This window comes from Heloderma suspectum, chromosome 1 (assembly GCF_057233095.1).
Source record: "Heloderma suspectum isolate Gila_16-S chromosome 1, 16-S_ref, whole genome shotgun sequence".
In the NCBI taxonomy this organism is placed as follows: Eukaryota; Metazoa; Chordata; class Lepidosauria; order Squamata; family Helodermatidae; genus Heloderma; species Heloderma suspectum.
In genome coordinates, this window is record NC_139458.1 from 190,655,865 (window position 1) to 190,678,648 (window position 22,784).

General features: G+C 45.1%; 1 protein-coding gene across 1 annotated transcript in view; it reads right to left on the minus strand.

Moving 5' to 3' along the window:
• Positions 1-3,676: 3,676 nt before the first annotated feature.
• Positions 3,677-22,784, minus strand: part of LOC146358556 (uncharacterized) — a 271,819-nt gene continuing 252,711 nt past the window's right edge. Inside the window, exon 11 of the transcript XR_014784921.1 lies at positions 3,677-3,701. The gene's annotated coding sequence lies outside the window, so the exon portion shown is untranslated. The remainder of the gene's footprint in view (positions 3,702-22,784) is intronic.

Genomic DNA, 22,784 nt, shown 5'->3' on the forward strand with positions numbered 1-22,784 from the left:
TGTAGCCACCGTGAGTTCCACAGTGGAAGAAAGGTGGTATATCATGTAATAAATAAATAAAATAATAAATAATCAAGCATCAGAGAAGGACATAATCCTGGTTCTCAAGGGGAAAGGGCTGGGGAAAAGGAGGCTAGTTACTCCCACTGGTGAAAAGGAAGTGCATCACAATTCTGAAGGCACATAAGAGGGTGCTTTGATGAGCTGGAAAGGCAGGCTAGTTACTCTAGTGACCTAGGTTACTGAGGATAGGGCCAGATGAAAAACACACCCCTAGGAATGCCCCGATCGTACTGAATTTAAAGCAGAAGGATGGTGTCACAGCAGCTGTACCACAGGGGAGCCAAATTAAGGAAAAACAACAGCATAAAAATACTCTGCAAAAATGCAGCTTCCCCACAGGTAAACTCAAGGGTGGCTGCAGACTGGAAACAATGTCATGTGCTGCAAAGGTCCTCCAAAAGGTCCCAATCCACAGCAGATCACCCATGAAGGAAGGCCTCATGGAAGCCTGAAGGGCTCTTTTACCTGCCTAGGTCTATTGCAACATCAGAAGAGGCTACTCCTGCTAGACAACGTGCTCATCATTTTGTATGTGACAGCTAGATCCCACTGTCCTGGCTCTTCTATATTGCCCAGTACTGTCATGATAAAGGGGAGGGGCACTTCTCCAGGTGGACAACTGCACTGCTCCTCCACCACTGCTGTGTCACTGAATTTGCTGCTGAAATTTGGATATAAATGTATCAAATAAATAAAGAAGATGAGGGATGATTTCAAAACTTTAAGAAATCTTTTGAAAAGATATTGCATGTATTCTGCTCCCTCTCCTCCTCCCCTTGTTGCATTTTTAGTTTACTGTCTGTCACCTTCTAATTTTCCTTGGGCTACAGATATGTTAACATCCACCAAGATGGGTTTTCTAGCAGTGCCATCATCTGTGTATTATTAACTAACCACAAATTAAATTCACTTGGTGCTTAATTGCATGTAAAGTTCAACAGCAGTGTATACAAAAGGAATGCCTTTTCTTTTTTTGCCATGAGTTCTGTCTACAACACATGCTAAAAGCAAACAGAACATAATTGAATTGACTTCATGACTTATTAGAAGCAGTAGAAGAACTTACTTTTTAAAGCCACCTCCTGTTTTAAAACCCATGGGCTAGGGGAGAAGGAATATAATGGTGGAAGTCCAAATGTCACTTTAGCTTGTGTTCCCATATGCCTGGTGTCTGAGTTATTTCCTGTCCTTCACCGAAGTAAACAGGAAGTGAGCAGGGCCAGGAATCTGCCTCTAATTGTATTTTACTCCCATTTCATTTCGGTTCATACTTTCTTGACTTAAAATTTTGCAAGGAGCAACCAAATTGAAAGGAGTGAGCAAGATACAACAAACGTATTTATTTTTGATTTCTTGTATGATTAAACCAGCGTTTTGCACAGTCTATATTTCTAGCCTACAACTCAGAACTAGATGAGAATATAACATCAAATGCAGGGTGGGGAACTCCATCCCGCAGGCCAGTTGCCGCCTACAAGGCCTCCCCATCCAGCCTTCAGCTTCCCCTCTGCCCCTGCCCTACTGCACTGCACTCAGGCTTTTTAAACACCGCCGTTGATGCCAATGGAAACTTTTTGGAAGCCAAATTGCCACGCAGGGGGCTTTTTCAGAAGGTTGCTGCTGGGGTGGAAAGGGCTAACCCTCCCCATGTGTGGCAGCACCCCCCTCAAAAAATCATCTTCCACCCTACAAGTGGGCTTGGAAAAAGCCCTCCCTGGAATCTGTTGGAAGACTTCTTCCAAAACGAATTGCTGCAAGGGTGGGGCAAGAAAGAGAGGGTCAGAGGTGGGGAGGGGAAGGCTAACCAACTGTGCTCTGAACCCTCCAAATCCCCACCCCCTATGTAGAAATTAGGCTTGGGGAAAGCCTTGCATTGGCTTCAGTGGAATATTGTGTGCATGGTGTGCATGTGTGTTATGAATGTGGCCTGCATTGACTGAACAGACTCTGGGTGCAGGGCTAGCCAAGAAGCAAGGCAATGAAGCCAGCAAATGTTCAAGCACACCGGTGTCAGTCCAGTGGGGTTTAGGCTTGGCAGGAGTAATCAAGACAGCAGGCAAAGGTCAAATCGCAGGCAAGCAGCCAGGTACGTGGGGTCAGGCTAAGGCAAGAGCGGTCGAGATAACAGGCAGAAGTCAACACATACTTGGGCAGTCAGATACGTTACACAGTCAAGAAGGAGTCCAAGGGCCAGTAGCACAGAGCATCAATCACAGAACACAGTCCGGAGGCAAGGTAGAAGGCACAGGAGTGTTGCTTCCAACACCAGCTGGTCAGGTACTGAAGGCTTTTAACACCGAAACCGGCCTCACCGAGGGCTCAGCTGCAGTACATTAAAGCTCTCTGGGCAGAGCCTTACTCATGAGGAGTCACTTGCTCCTGAGGAGTCCTTCCTTGCAAGTGAGCTCTCCTTCTCACAGGAGCCCTACTGACCTGTCGCTGGAGATGACAATGCTCCTGGGGGCCAGGGGGCTGCTCAGTCTCTGCCTCAGCGGCAGAGTCCCCTCCACTTGACAGGGACAGACCTGCAGCCATCTCCCCTGAGGGCCCAGGCTCCTCCTGGTCTGGTGACAGTGACTGCTTTGGGGTGCCCTTAGTTTCTGGGAGCTCTAACTCTTCCTCTGAGGAGAATTCCTCTGTGGGTGGGGTAGTATGAGTGTGTGTGTGAGAGAGAGAGGGAGAGAGAGAGGTGACCGCACTCATTGCCAATGCTGGCCAGACTCACTTTGAGCCCCTCCCACTGCTGGCAGCCCCCAACATGTTGCCACCGAGGCAATGTGGCCCTTGGGCCCAAAAAAATTCCCCGCCCTGGTCTGCCAGAATAAAATAACGAACCTAGTTCACAACGGCAGGTGCAGTGGTACAGTCTCTTGTCTTGAGCCTAAACTGTCCTGCTTCAGTGGTAGAACACATGGCTGAGTTGCTTCTGCATGAAAAAAGTCCCTGCATGTAGAAAACAAGCATGTCAGAGAAAATGCAGTGTCAGAACCCTTCACTGACAGTAGTAGCTGGTAGTACCGGATGCTGAGAGTTTCAGGGAAGCTGGTGGAGAGTCATAGCTGGGATCGCAAGCTTCCCTTTAACATTATTGTGAACATTTAAGGCAGCACCAGCCCAAGAAACAGAACAGTTTATGCAAGTGCCATATGGACATTAAATCTGAACTTGTCAGGGTGAGAGGATAAATGGATCATTCTCCCTCTTTGTGGCTATTTTTTTAAAACTTCTCTGAGATTAATTAGTTCTAACCATGTTTTGTTCTTTAGGCAGGTTGAGCCAAAAACAAACAAACCAAAAAGCTTGGAAGATTTGTGGTCCTCCCCTGTGATCACCTAATGTATCCATATCGTCTCCTTTCCTTGTGGTATGAAAATACACTGAGGAAATGTGCAAACGGCCTGGATTGTTCCCAGCCTCCTTCCCCCCACCCCCACTTTCAGTAAGCTAGTTCCTTCCCTTGGCATTGATATCATGATGCATTTGTCAAAGATACACAGTCACTTTAGCGCTTTTATTATGTGTAAGACTTGGCAACATGTCTCACCTTGGGGAGTTGCTTATATCCTCTGTGTGTTATTGTACTGTTCTGGCATCCAGTAAATTCAGTACGCCCATTTCTTTGATGTCCCTTCCAGCCCCTAAATGTGGAAACAATGACTGAAAGTTTTGGATCAAAGCAACCTATGGACAGCAGGCAACCATAGCTCTGTGATGCTTCACAGAAACAGAGGGTAAATCTCTCCCCCCCACACACACACCCCAGCTAAAGCACAGGCCAAGAATCCTTCATAAACAGGACTAGCATCTCCAAAAGTCATAACCAGGCAGGAAAATTAAACAAAAAAAAATTAAGGCAAAGAGAAAAGGAGATAGCAGTTTGCAGTGGTACCACAGAAAAACATCCAGCACTTTCTAAATATAGAGAAGAACAAATCACTCATTTGCTATTTTAAGCCCATTTCTGGGCAGCAGTTCTGAATTCTTTTCCTCCCTATGTTTAAAGATACATAAAAATAACTGGGACTGACTTCAGTTGCTTGAATAGAAGCAATAGGCCATGCCTTTGTTCTCATGCTATGTGGGAATATTCCCAAATAATTCCAATCCTCACAGTTTTCTTTGCAGCTAATTATATGGTAGGTTGCACTAAAAGGAAATTGCTTCTGTCATTTGGTGGTGTTGCAATTCCAGATACATCTGGATGATACTAATTATCTGGACCCATTTCAATCAGGCTTTTGGACGGGATATGGGACTGAGACGGCTTCAGTCCCTTGGTGGATAACTTACGCCAAGAACTGGATGAGAGAAGTATGGCCCTGTTAGTTCCCTTGAACCTCTCAGTGGCTTTCAGTACCACCAACCATGGTATCCTTCTAGACCACCAAATGGGGCTGGACCTTAGGAGTACTGTTTTGCAGTGATCCCACTTCTTTCTGTCAAGTCAGGTCCAGGAGGTGATGCTAGGGGTTATTGTTTGACTCCACAGCCTTTGGTTTATTGGTTCTATCCTGTTTCCCATGTTATTTAATATCTACAGGAAACCACTGGGAGAGATCATTTGCAGCTTTGAAGTAATATGCTGTACACAGGTAGATGGGTTAAACCTTCCCACCCAGACACTTTTTTCCTTTAACACCCCCCCCCCATGTGGTAACTTAAGAAAAGGAATAAAACCTCTATTGGAGCCAATAGAGGTTTTTCCCCCCTTTTCTTAAGCCCCGCATGGGGGCAGATGAATTTAAAGAAAAAAGGTCACTGAGTGGGAAGGGTAAACCCATCCACTCCTGCACAGTGTTCCAGATCCAGATCAGGACCCTGCACATTTATACGAAACGGCTATGATCACCTATATGCTGCACATTTAGTGCGACAGAAAGTTTAGCCCTTAGTGACTATTGCGGGAGAAAGGATGCCAGACAGGATAGGCCTTTGTTCTGATCCAGCGGGACTGTCTTTTGTTCTTGCATATGTAAATGTATGATGATACATATGCAGCAGCTACTTACAGTTCTTTAGATCCTATCCCTGGGTTCACATTCCAGCACAGCAATTAATCTGGCTATTAAACCAATGTGACTTATTTCCAAGAAATGTGTTTCAGATCCAAGTACTAGACCATCTGTACTAGCAATAATAACAGATTTATCTCACCAGTATTAAGGCTGGGTTTTGAAGGGGCTCAGTCACACAACGCTTCATTGCAAGCAGGAATGCTCCCAAACTCACTGCTTAGGCTTGGGTAGCTACGGGATGTTCTTCCCCAAATAGGTTAAACCACTTATGCAGGTTAAGAATATTAGGCTATGGGGCTGTTATCCTACACAAATGATAACTGATATGGTCAGACATAATGGTGAAATCAGTAGGATTTATGCATAGATAGATAGATTGATCGATCGATCGATCGATAGATCTGTGCGCAGGTGTACTGCCTAATATCACCCAAGCTGGTAATTTATTTTAATTAATTTGACTAAATCGCTGTTCTTATATGCCTTTCACTGAGTTGCCTCTTGTTTGTAGATTCATTTATTTCTGGGATGCCAGTTCAAGTCACACAAAAAGTTCATACTCAATTTTCTTTAAAGTGCGCATGCAGAAAAACCTAGCACATGCCGGGATGAGGCTAACCCATAGGAGTTAGCCTCACCCCTGCCACCAAGGCCCTGATTGGGCTAAGATCCCCTCTTGCATAGAAGATTTCTGCATGTGTACATCACTGGCCAAGCATGCTGGGGGCATGGCTGGCACATATTTCAGCAGTAGAGAAGCATGGCCCACCACTTCCCTGCTCCATGTTAAACCATGAGGGGCGTTCCTTTGAGTTGTGTCTGAAATGAAATATCAAGGCTTAGCTGTAGGCAGTTGTCAGAGGTGAACCAGGAGCTGGGAACCAGCAGTTGAGCCAGGAAGTCAGAGCTGAGGGATGCATAGAAACACACCAGAGCCAGGAAGAATTTGTAGCTCAGGCAAGTTCCCAGCCCAAGCAGGAAGAGCTTATAGCTGTTCCTGTCCAATAAGGCCCAATGGCCAGTCCCGGTGGGCGGGGTCAGTCCAGAGCCTGGGAACCCTACCAGGAGGGTCTTCCAAGCTGCTGCAATGATATAAGTCACCACCACATGGAGCAGTGGCACGCAGAATCAAAGGTTTAGCTAGGGATGTAGAGGAATTTCATTTCGCTTCATTTTTAACCTGAATTTGCCCCATTCGCACCCCCAAACGCAAACATGAATGCAAGCACAGTGGGGGCGGGAGGAGCTCACAAGTTGCTGAACTTGCATTCATATTTTTTTTAAAAAAAATTAAAACTGCATTTTCACACTTTACTGTATGAGTGAAAGTGCACAGTTGGGTGCACACTTGAAAAATGTCTACTGAAATGAGCATTTCCCCCATTCAAATGAAAAAAAGATCAAAAACAGGAGCGAGGCGATCTGAGCTTCAAGGTGGAATTCAGAGACTCTCGGCCGTCTCGAACATCACTGATTCTGCTATCCCTAGTTCCAGCCCTGACAGGTGCCTGACTCTAAAGACTTTTCAGTGGAATCATTTGCAAACCTTCAGCCACAGTTCCTCGGCTGCTAAGTAATCAGGCCCAGCTCATACGATTTGAGAACACTCCAGTACCACTGGGGCTTACAGCTCAGGAGGAATTGTATAGAGCGGCCTTCCCCAAAATGGTGCCCTCCAGAGGTTTGGGGCAGCAACTTCCATTATCCCTGACCATTGGCCATCCTGGCTGGGGCTGACAGGGGTTGAAATCCAAAAAATCTGGAGGTCATCAAGTTGGGGAAGGCTGGTGTAATGTTGCAGCATCTCCCCCGTGGAGCTATGTAGGCAGCGCTACAATTTCCCTTTTCAAAGTAGTCTCGATGCTACAAATGGCAGGGACCACGTGTGCAATGCCCAAGTGGGAACACTGGCACTTCCAGTTGTTGCCTCCACTCCAGACAGTTCCTGTTGGACTGTGAGCCTGATGGCAGCCCTGCATGCTCCCACAGATGCGCACCTATAAACCAGGCCCAAATGCAGGGAAATCAAGCGAGATGACATCGGGCTGCAAGTCTAAAGTGGCCATCAGTGAACAGTGGGCACGGGCATTTTGCTTGTTAAAATATTTTTCCATCCAGGTGCAGGAATTAATCATGCAGCCTATACACAGACTGTTACGCTGTGGCACAAGTCTATACCCATTGGCCTCAATGAGACTTGCTTCTGAGTGGACATGTACGGGATCGTGCTGTTCATTATTGTACTTGCGTGATTGAGTGTGGGTTTCCAATACGCACACACTGAGTGTGTACGCCGCAAAACCCTTGCATGTGCATCATTAATTCCAACTGCTGGAATGGTGTAGTGTGTGAAGCAGATCGTGCGAGTCAAATATTGACAAATCTGCTTTACATAAATCTCTGCATTGCCATTCCCAAAACCATCGTCTTCAACCAGTTTGGTAATATCAGATGAATGCAACAGTGCCATCCAGTGGCTATGTAGGGTACTCATCCAAACCTATACATCATCCCTACCTAGGGCTGGAAAAGAAAGAAAAAACACCCTTCAAAACAAATTAATATTTTAAGGCTGCCACTTGGGAGTAAGCCCCACTGATATCAAATATACTTACTTCTGACTAGACATGCATAGGATCATGTTGGGAATAAATCACATTATTTTATATATAGTTACTTGTGTTCAGCAAAGCGTGTAGTAAGACAGCTGGAAATATCCTTTACCCATTGTGCTTGCCCTGACTCGAGAATAACACTTGGGTTGCTTTGTTAGGGCTGGCATTATTTACCTGTCCTCAATAGCCCAAGTATTAAAACTGTTTGGAACAAACCAAAACAGATGTTTAATGGATTAGAGGTGCAGATGCAAAATAGAGAAGGAATTTGTTTCAAGGCATGGGGAACAGAAGTCGGGCATGGGAGAAAGAAAAGGCAGAAGAGCCATGAGGCTTCTTGGAGATAGCTGACTTTTAAATTTTAAAATGTTATTTATTATTTGCCCTATAGCTCAAGCTCTCAGGGTGACATACTGTACATAATAAAAACAAATGCAACAAAACCCATAAAATAACACATTTTTAAAAATGGAAACAATATAATAGCAGGAACAGCAATAATTTAAAATAATTATAAAAGAAAAGAGAAATATCAGTGCAGCTACAACATGGAAAAGAACAATTTTAAAACGCAGCTTAAACATACCATTAAAAATTAAACAAGCAGCAGCTAATTTATTGTCTGGTAAAATAAAACAGTCAGAAAGTTCACAAAATAGGTGTGAGGCGGACCACTTGAGGGAGGGCATTCTACAATTTGGAGACCACCACAGAAAAGGTTTTCATTTCCAAGCCTTTATTGGAGGTTATTGCTTCAGAGGTTGGAGTGTCAGATGGGAGATCTGGACAAAACCTTTTCCTGCCACTGGGCTAAGACTGGGCAGAGACTGTCCCCTTACTGATCTTCCTAAGCTGCTTTAGGAGGCTTTTTCAGCCAAACAGCAGGGTAAGAATGCTTTCAATAACAAATAAATAAAATACAGGAAACGTAATTGCGAAGGTGTGCTGAGGTATAGGGCTTCTCTACACCATGCTTTTATCCCACAGCTTTACTGGGGCTTCTGCTTCCAGATTCTTTGCAGGATCAAAATCGGCTTCTTTCCACATGTGCTTCCCCTTGCTTTCTTCGGGGTTTCCTTTCTTGACAAGTTCTATATGTTTCATTAGACAGCGCTGTGGTATAGCACAATTCCGGAAGTACACGCAGCCAATACCCCAGTTCTAGAGAAAATGCCAGACTTTCCTTGGTCTTAAAAAAAAGTTAAAAGGTCATAAAGCACAGGAGAGGCCCTGACAGCATCATGTAAAGAACCTGCAAACTTCTGTGAGTGACCAATCACCAGTGCTTGAAAAAAGCCTTATGTAGAGATGCCCGTAGATGTGCAGGCATAGGCTCAACACCCCTGCCCTCCACCCCAATATGTCGCTGTGCACAATAAAACCAGACCTGATCGAATAGCACTGCGGCGAACTACATCCGTGGAGACTGCACTACTATGCTTTGGTTGGTTGGTTTTTAAGCTGGGTTTTCAGCAGTCTGAAAAAAATAAGGAGGAACCACGGGGAGCGGAGCAAGCTGCCCTACATGGGGTCAGACCATTGGCCCATCTAGCTCAGTACTGTCCACTCTGATGGGTAGCAGCTCTCCAGGCAGCGGAGGCTGGTGGATCCAATGTCAGTGGGGCAGTGAGTCTGCTCTGGGTTTCATCCAGAACTCTAAAGGAGCCATCCAAGGTGCCGAACTGAATCCCTAACCTAGGTTCTGCATCTTGGATAGCTTCTTTAGAGTTCGGGCTGGTTCTGACGGAAACCCAGAGTGGATTCACTGCCCCACTGACATCCCTGGAGACCAGCCCCCATGCTTTCCAGGGTATCAGGCAGGGGTCTCTCCCAGAGTATATAGCAATCCATCTGTAAGCACCTTGAAAACAATGCAGTGATACTGGAAGCCAACATGGATTTGTCAAGAACAAATCCTGCCAGACAAATCTGATCTCATTTTTTGATCAAGTCACCTCCCTTGAGGACTGTGGGAATGCTGTGGGCATAATATATCTCGACTTCAGCAAAGCTTCCAACAAAGTGCCCCATGATATCCTGATGAGCAAACTAGCTCAAAGTAGGCTAGATCAAACAACAATCCGGTGGATCCACAGTTGGCTACAGAATCGGACTCAAAGAGTGCTTATCTATGGGATCTTCTCAAACTCAGGGGAGGTAACAAGCAGGCTACCGCAGGGCCCAGTGCTCTTCAGCATTTGTATTAATGACTTGGAGGAGGAGGTGCAGGGAATGCTGATCAAATTTGCAGATGACACAAAATTGGGCAGGATAGCTAATACCTTGGAAGACAGAAAAAAATTCCAAGTGATCTGGATAGACTGGAGTGCTGGGCAGAAAACAACAGAATGAAATTTAACAGGGATAAATGCCAAGTTCTGCACCTACGAAAAAGAAACCAAATGCAGAGTTACAAGATGGGGGATACGTGGCTCAACGATACTACAAGTGAGAAGGATCTTGGAATTGTTGTCGATCACAAGCTGAATATGAGCCAACAATGTGATGTGGCTGCAAAAAAGGCAAATCCTATTTTGGGCTGCATTAATAGAAGCGTAGCTTCCAAATCACGTGAACTATTTATTTTATTTATCATGTGGCACATTTACATCACATTACAATAAAAACATAGAGCATAATAAATATGAAATGTAAAATATAAAATATAGACAGGAATATTACAAACGTATGTCTAGGTTTTTACTTCTGATAGTTTTTTACTTCTGTTGTCACAGCCAGGAAATCAGCAAAGTCTCCTTTGTAGGCTTGGTTTTGACACTCTGTCGCTATACGTTGGATAGTTTGTTTTTCGGCCCCACAATCACAATTTGGTGATGTTGTTTTGCCCCATTTATAAAGGGCATCTGCACATCTACCATGACCTGTGCGAATTCAGTTCAAGGTTATCCATATCGCACGGGGCTGGTCAAATCCAGGTGGATTTTCCAAGATGCAGGGCAAGCTTTGGCACTGTGGAGGGCAATTTCCTAGCCAATGTTGTTTCCACGTGTTGTGGATATGAGCCAACAATGTGATGTGGCTGCAAAAAAGGCAAATCCTATTTTGGGCTGCATTAATAGAAGCATAGCTTCCAACTCACGTGAACTACTAGTTCCCCTCTACTCAGCACTGGTTAGGCCTCATCTTCAGTACTGTGTCCTGTTCTGGGCACCACACTTTAAGGAGGATGCAGACAAGCTGGAGAGGGTTCAGAGGACGGCAACAAAGATGATCACAGGACTGGAAACAAAGCTCTATGAAGAGTGACTGCAAGAACTGGGCATGTTTAGCCTTGAGAAGAGAAGACTGAAGGGAGATATGATAGCGCTCTTCAAGTACTTGAAAGGTTGTCACGGAGAGGAAGGCCAGGATCTCTTCTCAATCATCCCAGAGTGCAGGACACAGAATAATGGAAGTTACCAGAAGCCAGATTCTGGCTGAATATCTTGAAAACCTTCCTGACTGTGAGAGCAATACGACAGTGAAACCAATTACCTAGGGAGGTGGTGGGCTCTCCCACACTGGAGGCATTCTAGACAAGGCTGGACAGCCATCTGTCAGGGATGCTCTTTGACTTGGATTCCTGCATTGAGCAGGGGGTTGGACTTGATGGTCTTATAGGCCCCTTCCAACCCTAATATTTTATGATTCTATGATTTATTTATTGACAGCTTTTCCTTTAACAGCACTAAAGCTCTATTCACAGCAATAACCACTAATTAATTAATTGATATTATGGCTGGACCTTCCCCACTGGGCTGGCTTACTACAGAATAGCTACACTTGACTCACTCACTTTTTCTTTTAAAGGCCTTCCTCAACCTAATTCATTCATTCATTAAACATTCATTGGAAGGATCCTACAGGGTGGTGCCGTCTGATCTAGTTTTAAGGGGCCATATAGGAGTTCCACTATTATTGGTTCACAGGGATGTTCCCTAAAGCCAAACATCCTGCTACTTCCAGCTGCGTCAGAGAGAGGTGAAAGAACCTCTCATTATTTTCCTGCCAGACAGAACATCCATGTTAACTCTGCAGCCCTGAAGAGTATGGCAAGCTGTGGACCGTTTCCCCCTGCCCCCCAAAGTTGTACTGAGATCACGTACGGTGTATGAATGATTACAGATTGGTTTTATAAGGCTGTAGCATGTGTCTCCAGAAAAGGAGATTGTTACCTTGTCGTGGTGCTGGAGCTTGAGCACCTCAATGACGTCATGAGCTAAACGGTGAAGGGACACCCAAGATGGGAAGGTCATGGCAGAGAGGTCAGACTAAATACGATCCCTGGGGAAGGAAACGGCAACCCACCCCAGTATTCTTGCCATGAAAACTAAATGGATCAGTACAACCAGAGATATGTCGGTATACCATCGGAAGATGGGACTCCCAGGTCAGAAGATGGTCAAAATGCTACTGGGGAGGAACAAAGGATAAGTTCAACTAGCCCCAGATGTGATGACGCAGCTAGCTCAAAGCCGAAAGGACAGCTAGCAGCCGATGGTGCTGGTGGTGAACGACAAATCCGATGTTCTAAAGATCAACACACCATAGGAACCTGGAATGTAAGATCTATGAGCCAGGGCAAATTGGATGTGATTATTGGGGAGATGTCAAGATTAAATATAGACATTTTGGGTGTCAGTGAACTGAAATGGACTGGAATGGGCCACTTCACATCAAATGACCACCAGATCTACTACTGTGGACAAGAGGACCACAGAAGAAATGGAATAGCCTTCATAATTAATAATAAAGTGGCCAAAGCAGTACTTGGATACAATCCAAAAAATGACAGAATGATCTCAATGTGAATTCAGGGTAAGCCATTTAACATCACAGTGATCCAAATATACGCCCCAACCACAGATGCTGAAGAAGGAGAAGTAGATCAGTTCTATGAGGATCTGCAGCACCTACTGGATAGTACGCCAAAAAAAGATGTTATTTTCATTACAGGAGACTGGAATGCTAAGGTGGGTAGTCAAACGACACCTGGAATTACAGGCAAGCATGGTCTGGGAGAACAAAATGAAGCAGGACATAGGCTGATAGAATTTTGCCAAGACAACACACTGTGTATAACAAACACTCTCTTCCAACAACCTAAGAGATGACTTTATACATGGACGTCACCAGACGGTCGACACTGAAATCAGATTGACTACATCCTTTGTAGCCAAAGGTGGCGGACATCTATGCGGTTGGTAAAAACAAGACCTGGAGCTGATTTGTAGTTCAGATCACGAACTTCTTATTGCACAATTTAGAATCAGACTAAAGAGAATAGGGAAGACCCACAGATCAGTTAGATATGAGCTCACTAATATTCCTAATGAATATGCAGTGGAGGTGAAGAATAGATTTAAGGGACTAGATTTAGTAGATAGGGTCCCGGAAGAACTATGGACAGAAGTTCGCAACATTGTTCAGGAGGCAACAACAAAAAACGTCCCAAAGAAAAAGAAAACCAAGAAGGCAAGATGGCTCTCTGCTGAGACACTGGAAGTAGCCCAAGAAAGAAGGAAAGCAAAAGGCAACAGTGATAGGGGGAGATATGCCCAATTAAATGCAACATTCCAGAGGTTAGCCAGAAGAGATCAGGAATTATTTTTAAACAAGCAATGCGCAGAAGCGGAAGAAGATAATAGAATAGGAAGGACAAGAGACCTCTTCCAGAAAATTAGAAACATCGGAGGTCAATTCCAGGCAAAAATGGGTATGATCAAAAACAAAGATGGCAAGGACCTAACAGAAGCAGAAGAGATCAAGAAAAGGTGGCAAGAATATACGGAAGATCTGTATAGGAAGGATAATAATATTGGGGATAGATTTGACGGTGTGGTTAGTGAGCTAGAGCCAGACATCCTGAAGAGTGAGGTTGAATGGGCCTTAAGAAGCATTGCTAATAACAAGGCAGCAGGAGATGACAGTATCCCAGCTGAACTGTTTAAACTCTTGCAAGATGATGCTGTCAAGGTGATGCATGCCATATGCCAGCAAATTTGGAAAACACAAGAATGGCCAACAGATTGGAAAAAATCAACCTATATCCCCATACCAAAAAAGGGAAGCACCAAACAATGTTCCAACTATCGAACAGTGGCAATTATTTCACATGCCAGTAAGGTAATGCTCAAGATCTTGCAAGGTAGACTCCAGCAATTCATGGAATGAGAATTGCCAGATGTACAAGCTGCATTTAGAAAAGGCAGAGGAACTAGAGGCCAAATTGCCAATATCCGCTGGATAATGGAGAAAGCCAGGGAGTTTCAGAAAAACATCTCTTTCTGTTTTATTGACTATTCTAAAGCCTTTGACTGTGTGGATCATAACAAATTGTGGCAAGTTCTTGGTGGTATGGGGATACCAAGTCATCTTGTCTGCCTCCTGAGGAATCTGTATAACGACCAAGTAGCAACAGTAAGAACAGACCACGGAACAACGGACTGGTTTAAGATTGGGAAAGGAGTACAGCAGGGTTGTACACTCTCACCCTACCTATTCAACCTGTACATAGAACACATCATGCGATGTGCTGGGCTTGATGAAGCCAAGGCTGGAGTTAAAATCGCTGGAAGAAACATTAACAATCTCCAATATGCAGATGATACCAGTTTGATGGCTGAAAGCGAGGAGGAGCTGAGGAACCTCATGACGAAGGTGAAAGAAGAAAGTGCAAAAGCTGGGTTGCAGTTCAACCTCAAAAAAACCAAGATTATGGCAACCAGCTTGATGGATAACTGGCAAATAGAGGGAGAAAACGTGGAGGCAGTGACAGACTTTGTCATTCTAGGCGCAAAGATTACTGCAGACGCTGACTGCAGCCAGGAAATCAGAAGACGTTTACTTCTTGGGAGGACAGCAATGACAAATCTTGAGAAAATAGTGAAGAGCAGAGACATCACACTGACAACAAAGGTCCGCATAGTTCAAGCAATGGTATTCCCCATAGTAACTTATGGCTGCGAGAGCTGGACCATAAGGAAGGCTGAGCGAAGGAAGATAGATGCTTTTGAACTGTGGTGCTGGAGGAAAATTCTGAGAGTGCCTTGGACTGCAAGAAGATCAAACCAGTCCATACTCCAGGAAATAAAGCCAGACTGCTCACTTGAGGGAATGATATTAAAGGCAAAACTGAAGTACTTTGGCCACATAATGAGAACACGGGATACCCTGGAGAAGATGCTGATGCTAGGGAAAGTGGAAGGCAAAAGTAAGAGGGGCCGACCAAGGGCAAGATGGATGGATGATATTCTGGAGGTGACGGACTCGACCTTGGGGGAGCTGGGGGTGGTGATAGCTGACAGGAAGCTCTGGTGTGGGCTGGTCCATGAAGTCATGAAGAGTCGGAAGCGACTGACCGAATAAACAACAACAAAGCATGTGTTACATTAGTTTTGATTCCATCACTGTTTATAGGGTGGATTGAAAATCACTTTGAAGAAGAGAAAGAAGCCACCTTAGAAAAATCTGAAAAAATGAATGCAGTTTCAAATGAACACCATTTAGGCAGCAATCCTTACCTGGAAGTAAGTCCCACTGAACTGAATGGGGCTCACCTCTGAGCCGACATGCATAAGATTGCAGTGTTAGTATAGTTTGAAGGAAGTCTTCTTAAGCAGTGATGATGGTGTCTAGAAGTTCCATCTTGTTTTAATATAAGCCCTGTTAACCTACAATCCCAAACACATTTACTTGGAATCCGGAAGACAGTTAACCAACGCAGTATAGGATTATGTCCTCAGCTTGGGAGTTCTGATGTGTACACAATACTCCTGCAGTTCTGAACAGTTTCCACATTAATTCCAGTGGAGGAGGCCAATCTGTGACTGTATTCCTTTGTATGCATGGATCAGGCCCTCCACTTAATTAAATGGGTACCGGAGGGAGCAATCCTATGGCCGCTAGACAGCAGCTAGATGGCCATAGGATATGCTGTTTTCCGGGAACCGACCTCAGAGCCTGCGCTCCAAGGTCGGTTCCCGGAAAACTGACCTCCCCCCACTTCCGCACTGACTCAAAGGCAGCATGGAACAGCCCCATCCTCTGCGCTTGCAAGAAGAGCGGGAAGGGGCCAGAAAGGGGCATGGCTGGGGGCGTTCCAGGGTGGGGAGATTGTAGCTGCCTCTACAACACATCCGTGCTCCTGTAGCTAGACAGCTGCAATCGGCTATCTAGCAGAAAAAGCAGGGCAGGAGAAGCGTGGAGGGAACGATTGTCACGTTTCCCTTTGGCCCCCTCTTTCCTTATGCACTCACACACACAAATAGAGAGGCTTCAGTCTCAGGCCTTTAATTCATTATCAACAGGTTCATTACAGATGCAAATCCTCGAAGACTCTCAGGCTACAAAGGAATGCCTCCAGGGGATTCAAATGGGAACACAGAAGTTGCCTGCAATTTGAAGTGAGGCTTGCTGGCTAGACTAACTTAGGGAGGGATGTCCTGCCCTTCCAGTGATGCTTCCCTCCGTCGCCTCTCATGCATCGCTAACTGGGTCGACCGTCTGAGCTCCGCCCCTGACATTTCCCTCTTAGCTCTTCGCCGCAGTCTAGCATCTCTTAGGTCACAGCCCCCACCCTCCTCCTCCTTCTCCCCGCTTCTCACAGAGGGGGGCAAGGGGGGGGCTTCATGCCTGGCCATCCGGTAATTAGTAACCTGAGAGGCACACCTACCCATCTGAACTGCCTTCAGAAAATGCATCCCCTGGTTCTGGATGTTCCTCTTCTGAATCTGAGCTGCTAACTATCTCCCTGTGCTCGGAATAAATCCTGACAACGATCCCATCCGTGTTTCTCCTGCCCTGCTTTGGACAGGTGGTCGCCTCCGAATTCGGAGGCTGCCACCTATCTAGATAGGATTGCACCCTAAATAACTTATGCCCACAACTGAGTTTCTGGATCAAAGTGATAGTGTTTTAGGTTGCAGTGCTAGTCTCACTGACCATAAATATATTTTCTTAGATGCAAATCTCACTGCTTTCAGCACATTGTTTCTTTATTTATTATTTAAATTTTTATACCACCTTTCCACCAAAACTGGCACTCAAGGTAGCTAAGAATAATAAAATGCATATTAAAACATAACATAAAAACAAATCAACTAAAACCACACCGATAAAAGACATAGCCAGCACCCATCCAGTTAAACCTTCTTCAACAGCAGTCCAGTTTACATGCCAAAGCTTTGCCTGAATAAAAACCTATTTGCCTGCTGGCAGAAGGCTAATACAGAGGAAGCTAACCTGGCCTCCCTTGGCAGGGAGTTCCAGAGCCCTAATATGTAATGTCATTGCAGCTTTCACCACATGATGGTGGACACCCTGACATTTGTCTTTTAAAAAGACGCTTCGTTCAGAGATGCCCAATTAAGGCCACTGCAATCCTGTACATATTTAGTTGGGAGTTAGCCACACTGAAAAGGGTGGGGCTTACTTTTTATGAGAGAGAGAGAGAGAGAGAGAGAGAAATTATAAGCAAGTTGTAATTCCTTCCTTCCTAAATTTTGTGATGGAGGCCTTTGAATTACCACAGGAACTTTGATGTTGCTCTGCTTTTTGTCTCCTGTTCCATTCTTTGAACTGGAGGAAATATTCTCTAGATCATATTTATCAGTAGGGATGTACGAAAGTCACCTACCTTGAACGAAATTTTATTTGCGGTGGGGGGGAGGTGCTCCGTCCCTCCCCCCCGAAATTCTGGCCAGGGGGAAGGCCCTCCGTCCCTCCACCCCCGAATCCTGGCCGGCCGGGACACAAATGGCGGCAGCCGTAGCCACCACTGTTTGCGTCCCTGCAGTCAGCCGTGATAGGCTACGTAAATGTTTACGTAGCCTATCACAGCTGAGTAAAAAAAAAAAAACCGCGCGTACACAAATGGCGGCGCCCATGGGCGCCGCCATTTGCATTCCTTATTTTGGCACGTCTTAGTCTACGTAAACATTTACGTAGACTAAGACGGTGAAAATAAGGGGAACGCAAATAGCGTAGACGCTACGCTATTTGCGTTCCCCTTATTTTCGCCGTCTTAGTCTACGTAAATGTTTACATAGACTAAGACGTGCCAAAATAAGGAATGCAAATTACGTAGACTAAGATGTGCCTTTTACGTAGACTAAGATGTAGACTCTACATCTTACATAGACTAAGATGTGCCAAACTAAGGAATGCAAATGGCGGCACCCATGGGTGCCACCATTTGCGTACACGCGGGTTTTTTTGTTTTTTTTTAATCGGCCGTGATAGGCTACGTAAAGATTTACGTAGCCTATCACGGTATTTTTAAAAAATCTAGCCGTGATAGGCTACGTAAATCTTTACGTAACCTATCACTTTTTTTTTTTTTTTTACTGGAAATGGCGGTGGCGGCAGCCGGCCAGAAGACCAGCTGCCGCAGCCGCCACTGCCGAACCGCCACCGGAGCCACCGCCTCCAGGAGGATTTGCCCAAGGTAAGTCCCATCCCGGGGGGGGGGGGCAGACCGTTTCGCCACCAATTTCGTGGGGCCGAATGCGCTGGCATTCAGCCTCCCCGAGATTTGTGGCGAAATTCTCTGGTATCCCTATATTTATGCCCCTTCTGAATCTGATTGACAGCTGACTGTTAGCCATACAAGCCCTTCCTTCCTTCTTCCTTTTAATCCTCTCCTGTGATCCTGGCCGATGAGCTTCTCATTCCTATCAGCAGTGCCAGGTTCCCACCTCAAGGAGCTCAAGAAGACTGGGAGAATCAGGAATCAATACTCATATTTTCTTCCTCAGACTTCATATGTCTGCTCATGTGACTTATGACGATTTCTTCAGTAAGACAAATAAGAAAATCGTAGTCGTCCATGTGTTGTTGTTTTTCATAACCTTCATATAACCATGTATTTTATTATATTGTCCAATCAAATAATCCATTAAAGTTATAGGGATATTTTATGCTTACAGGCAATGTTTGGATGGGATCATGCACAATAAACCTGCCTGACACAATCTGGAGTTAAGAAGAATTTGTTTTACAAGCTTTCTGTCATTTAATAAAAATGGTCAATTGGCTGGTTTTCTGTGTTTCTCAGTACAGATCAGAGCAACCATAGGAGGAATACATACAAACACACACACATGGTGTCAGGGTTTCTGATTTACTGACCACTGAGTTCTGAGTTTTCACAAAAATATTTAGCTATAGGACAGTGTATTAGGGACATTCTTAAATAATGGCAGCTAATAAAAGTTCAGCCTATAAAGGGTCCCATCTCCTTGTAGTTTTCTACTCTGAGAATTACTACCAGCATAATCATGGCTCCCTACACACTAATATTTCCTCTGATACAGTATGATCAATGTTGTGGAAAAACATTTATTATATTTCTTCTAGCTACTTAAAGGCATTACTGAATTATGGGTGTCGCAAAACGAATCCACTCTGCATTTTTTCTTTATGTGACATTTTTACAATCTTCATTTTCTGCTTTGCAGCCGCTGAGCTAAGGAAGTACCCTCTTACGGTTGCCACAGGGGTTAGGAACTCCTTTCTGTTTTACTGCATCCAAAATGCACTTTCTGTGGAAACATTCACTTCATTCTGCAGTGATCCTTTCATTCATATATATACATATACAGTCAGGGCCAGAAATATTGGAACAAGGATAACTGTTTTGGCGGTTGGCCTCTGTACACCACCACATTAAAGTTGAAAGGAAACACACCCAGATGGGAACGAAGTCAGGACTTTCAGCTGTAATTCAAGGGGTTTGACCAAAGTGGGGCGCTAACCATTCAGGAAGGACAGCCAGTGGTATACACACACACCCATCATTGGTGGCTCATAAGTAATGGAACGAATGGCTGACAAGCAGCTGCATGGCCAGGTGTGGCCTGTTTCCTGGGTACCCCATGACCAATCAAGCAGAGAAAAGGCCTGGAGGTGGTTCTGAGTGTTACATTTGCATTTGGTAGCTGTTCACTGGAACTCCCAACATGAGGTCCAAAGAGGTGTCCATGCGAGTGAAGGAGGCCATCATTGGGCTGAGGAAACAAAATAAACCCATCAGAGAGATAGCAAAAACAGTGAGAGTGGCCAACACAACAGTTTGGAACAACCTGAAAAAGAAGGAATTAACTGGCAAGCTCAGCAACAGCAAAAAGGCCTGGAAGACCACGGAAGACAACTAAAGTGGATTAGGGATGGCGGAGAATTTCTCCCCGAAACTTCGGGGGGCAGAGCGCCAACGTGTTCGGCCCCCCGAACAAGTTTCGGGGAGAAATCCTCCGCACCCCCCCCGCCCCCTGCACCCCCCCGGGACGGGACTTACCTTCCCTGAATGTCCCTCCCGGCGGCGGGTCCGGCTGGCGGTTCGTCCGGTGTTCGAGCGGGGCAGGAGCGGCAGCCGGTCTTTCGACCGGCTACCGCCCCCGCCATTGCAATGAAAGAAAAAAAAAACACACGTCCCCTGATAGGCTACGTGACGATTCACGTAGCCTATCATGGCAAGATTTGCAAAGTCAGCCGTGATAGGCTACGTGAATCGTCACGTAGCCTATCACGGGTGACTTTAAAAAAAAAAAAAAAGCGCGTACGCGAATGGCGGCCCCCCATAGGGAGCCGCCATTCCCCTTCCTTATTTGGTCGCTGTAGTCTATGTCAATGTTTACGTAGACTACGGCGAAAATAAGGGCAACGCAAATAGCGTTGCCCTTATTTTCGCCGTAGTCTACGTAAACATTTACGTAGACTACAGCAACTAAATAAGGAACGCGAATGGCGGCTCCCTATGGGGGCCGCCATTCGCGTACGCGCTTTTTTTTTTTTTAAGTTACCCGTGATAGGCTACGTGACGATTCACGTAGCCTATCACGGCTGACTTTCCAGATCTAGCCGTGATAGGCTACGTGAATCGTCACGTAGCCTATCAGGAGACGTTGTTTTTTTGTTTTTTTTTACTTTCGTGTTCACGGCCGGGCGAGGCGGGAAGCCTCCTCCCCGGCCTGAATTTCGGCCGGGCGAGGCGGGAAGCCTCCCCCCCCGGCCTGAATTTCGGCCGGGCGAGGCGGGAAGCCTCCCCCCCCGGCCTGAACTTCGCGGGGGGAGCCGCGAAGCACCTCCCCCCCACCGCGAACAAGCTTCGACGAAAGGTAAGTGCCTTTCGTCCACCCCTAAAGTGGATGACCGTAGAATTCTACTCATGGTGAAGAGGAATCCTTTCACAACATCTAGCCAGGTCAAGAATGCTCTTGAGGAGGTAGGCATGTCATTGTCAACATCTACAGTCAAGAGGCGGCTTTATGAATGTAAATACAGAGGCTTCACAACAAGGTGCAAACCACTGGTAACACTCAAGAACAGACAGGCCAGATTAGCCTTTGCCAGCAAACACCTAAAGAAGCCTGCCCAGTTCTGGAATATGATTCTTTGGACCAATGAAACCAAGAGTAACTTGTACCAGAATGATGGGAAGAGAAAAGTATGGAGAAGGAAAGGAACAGCTCATGATCCAAAGCATACCACATCATCTGTCAAACATGGTGGAGGCAGTGTCATGGCATGGGCATGTATGGCTGCCAATGGAGCCAGGTCACTGGTGTTTATTGATGACCTGACTGCTGATGAAAGCAGCAGCACGAATTCTGAAGTGTATAGGGCTATACTTTCTGCTCAGATTCAGCTGAATGGTGCCAAACTGATAGGACGCCGCTTCATATTGCAGATGGATAATGACCCAAAACATACAGCAAAAGCTACCCAAGAGTTTCTCCAGTGAGATGTTCTTCAATGGCCAAGTCAGTCACCTGATCTCCACCCAATAGAGCATGCTTTTCACTTACTGAAGACAAGACTGAAGGCAGAAAGACTCACAAACAAGCAGCAGCTGAAGGCAGCTGCAGTAAAGACCTGGCAAAGCATTTCGAGGGAGGGAACTCAGCATTTGGTCATGTCCATGGGTTCCAGACTTCAGGCAGTCATCGACTGCAAAGGATTTTCATCCAGGTATTAAAGGCGATCCTTAAGTTTGAAATGATGTTGGTTTCTTCCATTACTTAAGAGCCACCAACAATGGAGGCAGGGGTGTATGCCGCTGGCTGTCCTTCCTGAATGGTTAGTGCCCTACTTTTGTCAAACCCCTTGAATTACAGCTGAAAGTCCTGACTTCGCTCCCATCTGGGTGTGTTTCCTTTCAACTTGTTTTATTTGTTTTATTTATTTTTTGTTTTAAATTGTTTTATTGTGTGTTGCTTGGATTTAATTTTTGTGAACCGCCCAGAGAGCTTCGGCTATTGGGAGGTATAGAAATAAATAAATAAATAAAATAAAATAAAATAAACTTCAATGTGGTGGTGTACAAAGGCCAACCACCAAAACAGTTAACCTTGTTCCAATATTTCTGGCCCTGACTGTATGTATATGTATGTGTGTGTATGTGTGTGTGTGTGTGTATACACACACACACACACACACACACATATGAATGTGGTTAAATGCGAGGTCTTCATATCTTTACTTAACTAACATACTTAATACAAAAAATACTTGTTGAGGAACAAAAAAGAAGAAGAATTAATCAACTGAACTGTTCCTAAGTGATTAATAGACTATTTTAATAACGGTTTTGACATTTAGTAAGGGCTTCCCCTTTTCAGAGCAACCAATCACATCAATGGATTTTCAGCTGAATTTTTTTTAGTGTTTTTTTTTTAAAGCAAGAACACTTCCTAATGACCTGATAGTAATAATAATTTAAAAAAACGTGATCCAAGTTTTACATAATTTCTGCAGGCTTATCCAGTCCTTCAAGTGGCAACTCAAGCAGCTGAAGAAAAGAGTGGCAAGCATGTTACAAATGCTAATAAACCACTTCTCTTTATGTTTTCCTTCTTGGAAAACTAATTGTCACCATTAAGAAGAAAAAGTATGTTGTTTTCCCCCAAGAGCCATGACAATATAGTAGAGATAGGCAACATGGCTCCCATGGCACCAGTGTGCCCTCAGACCCCTTTCCTGGAACACACCAAGGTACCCAAACCCTCCCACCTTTTAAAAAATGAATATATTTTCTTACCAGCAGCTGAGATTGCTGTGCAGTAGGTGTCTGTTGGTGCTGAAAACTGTGGAT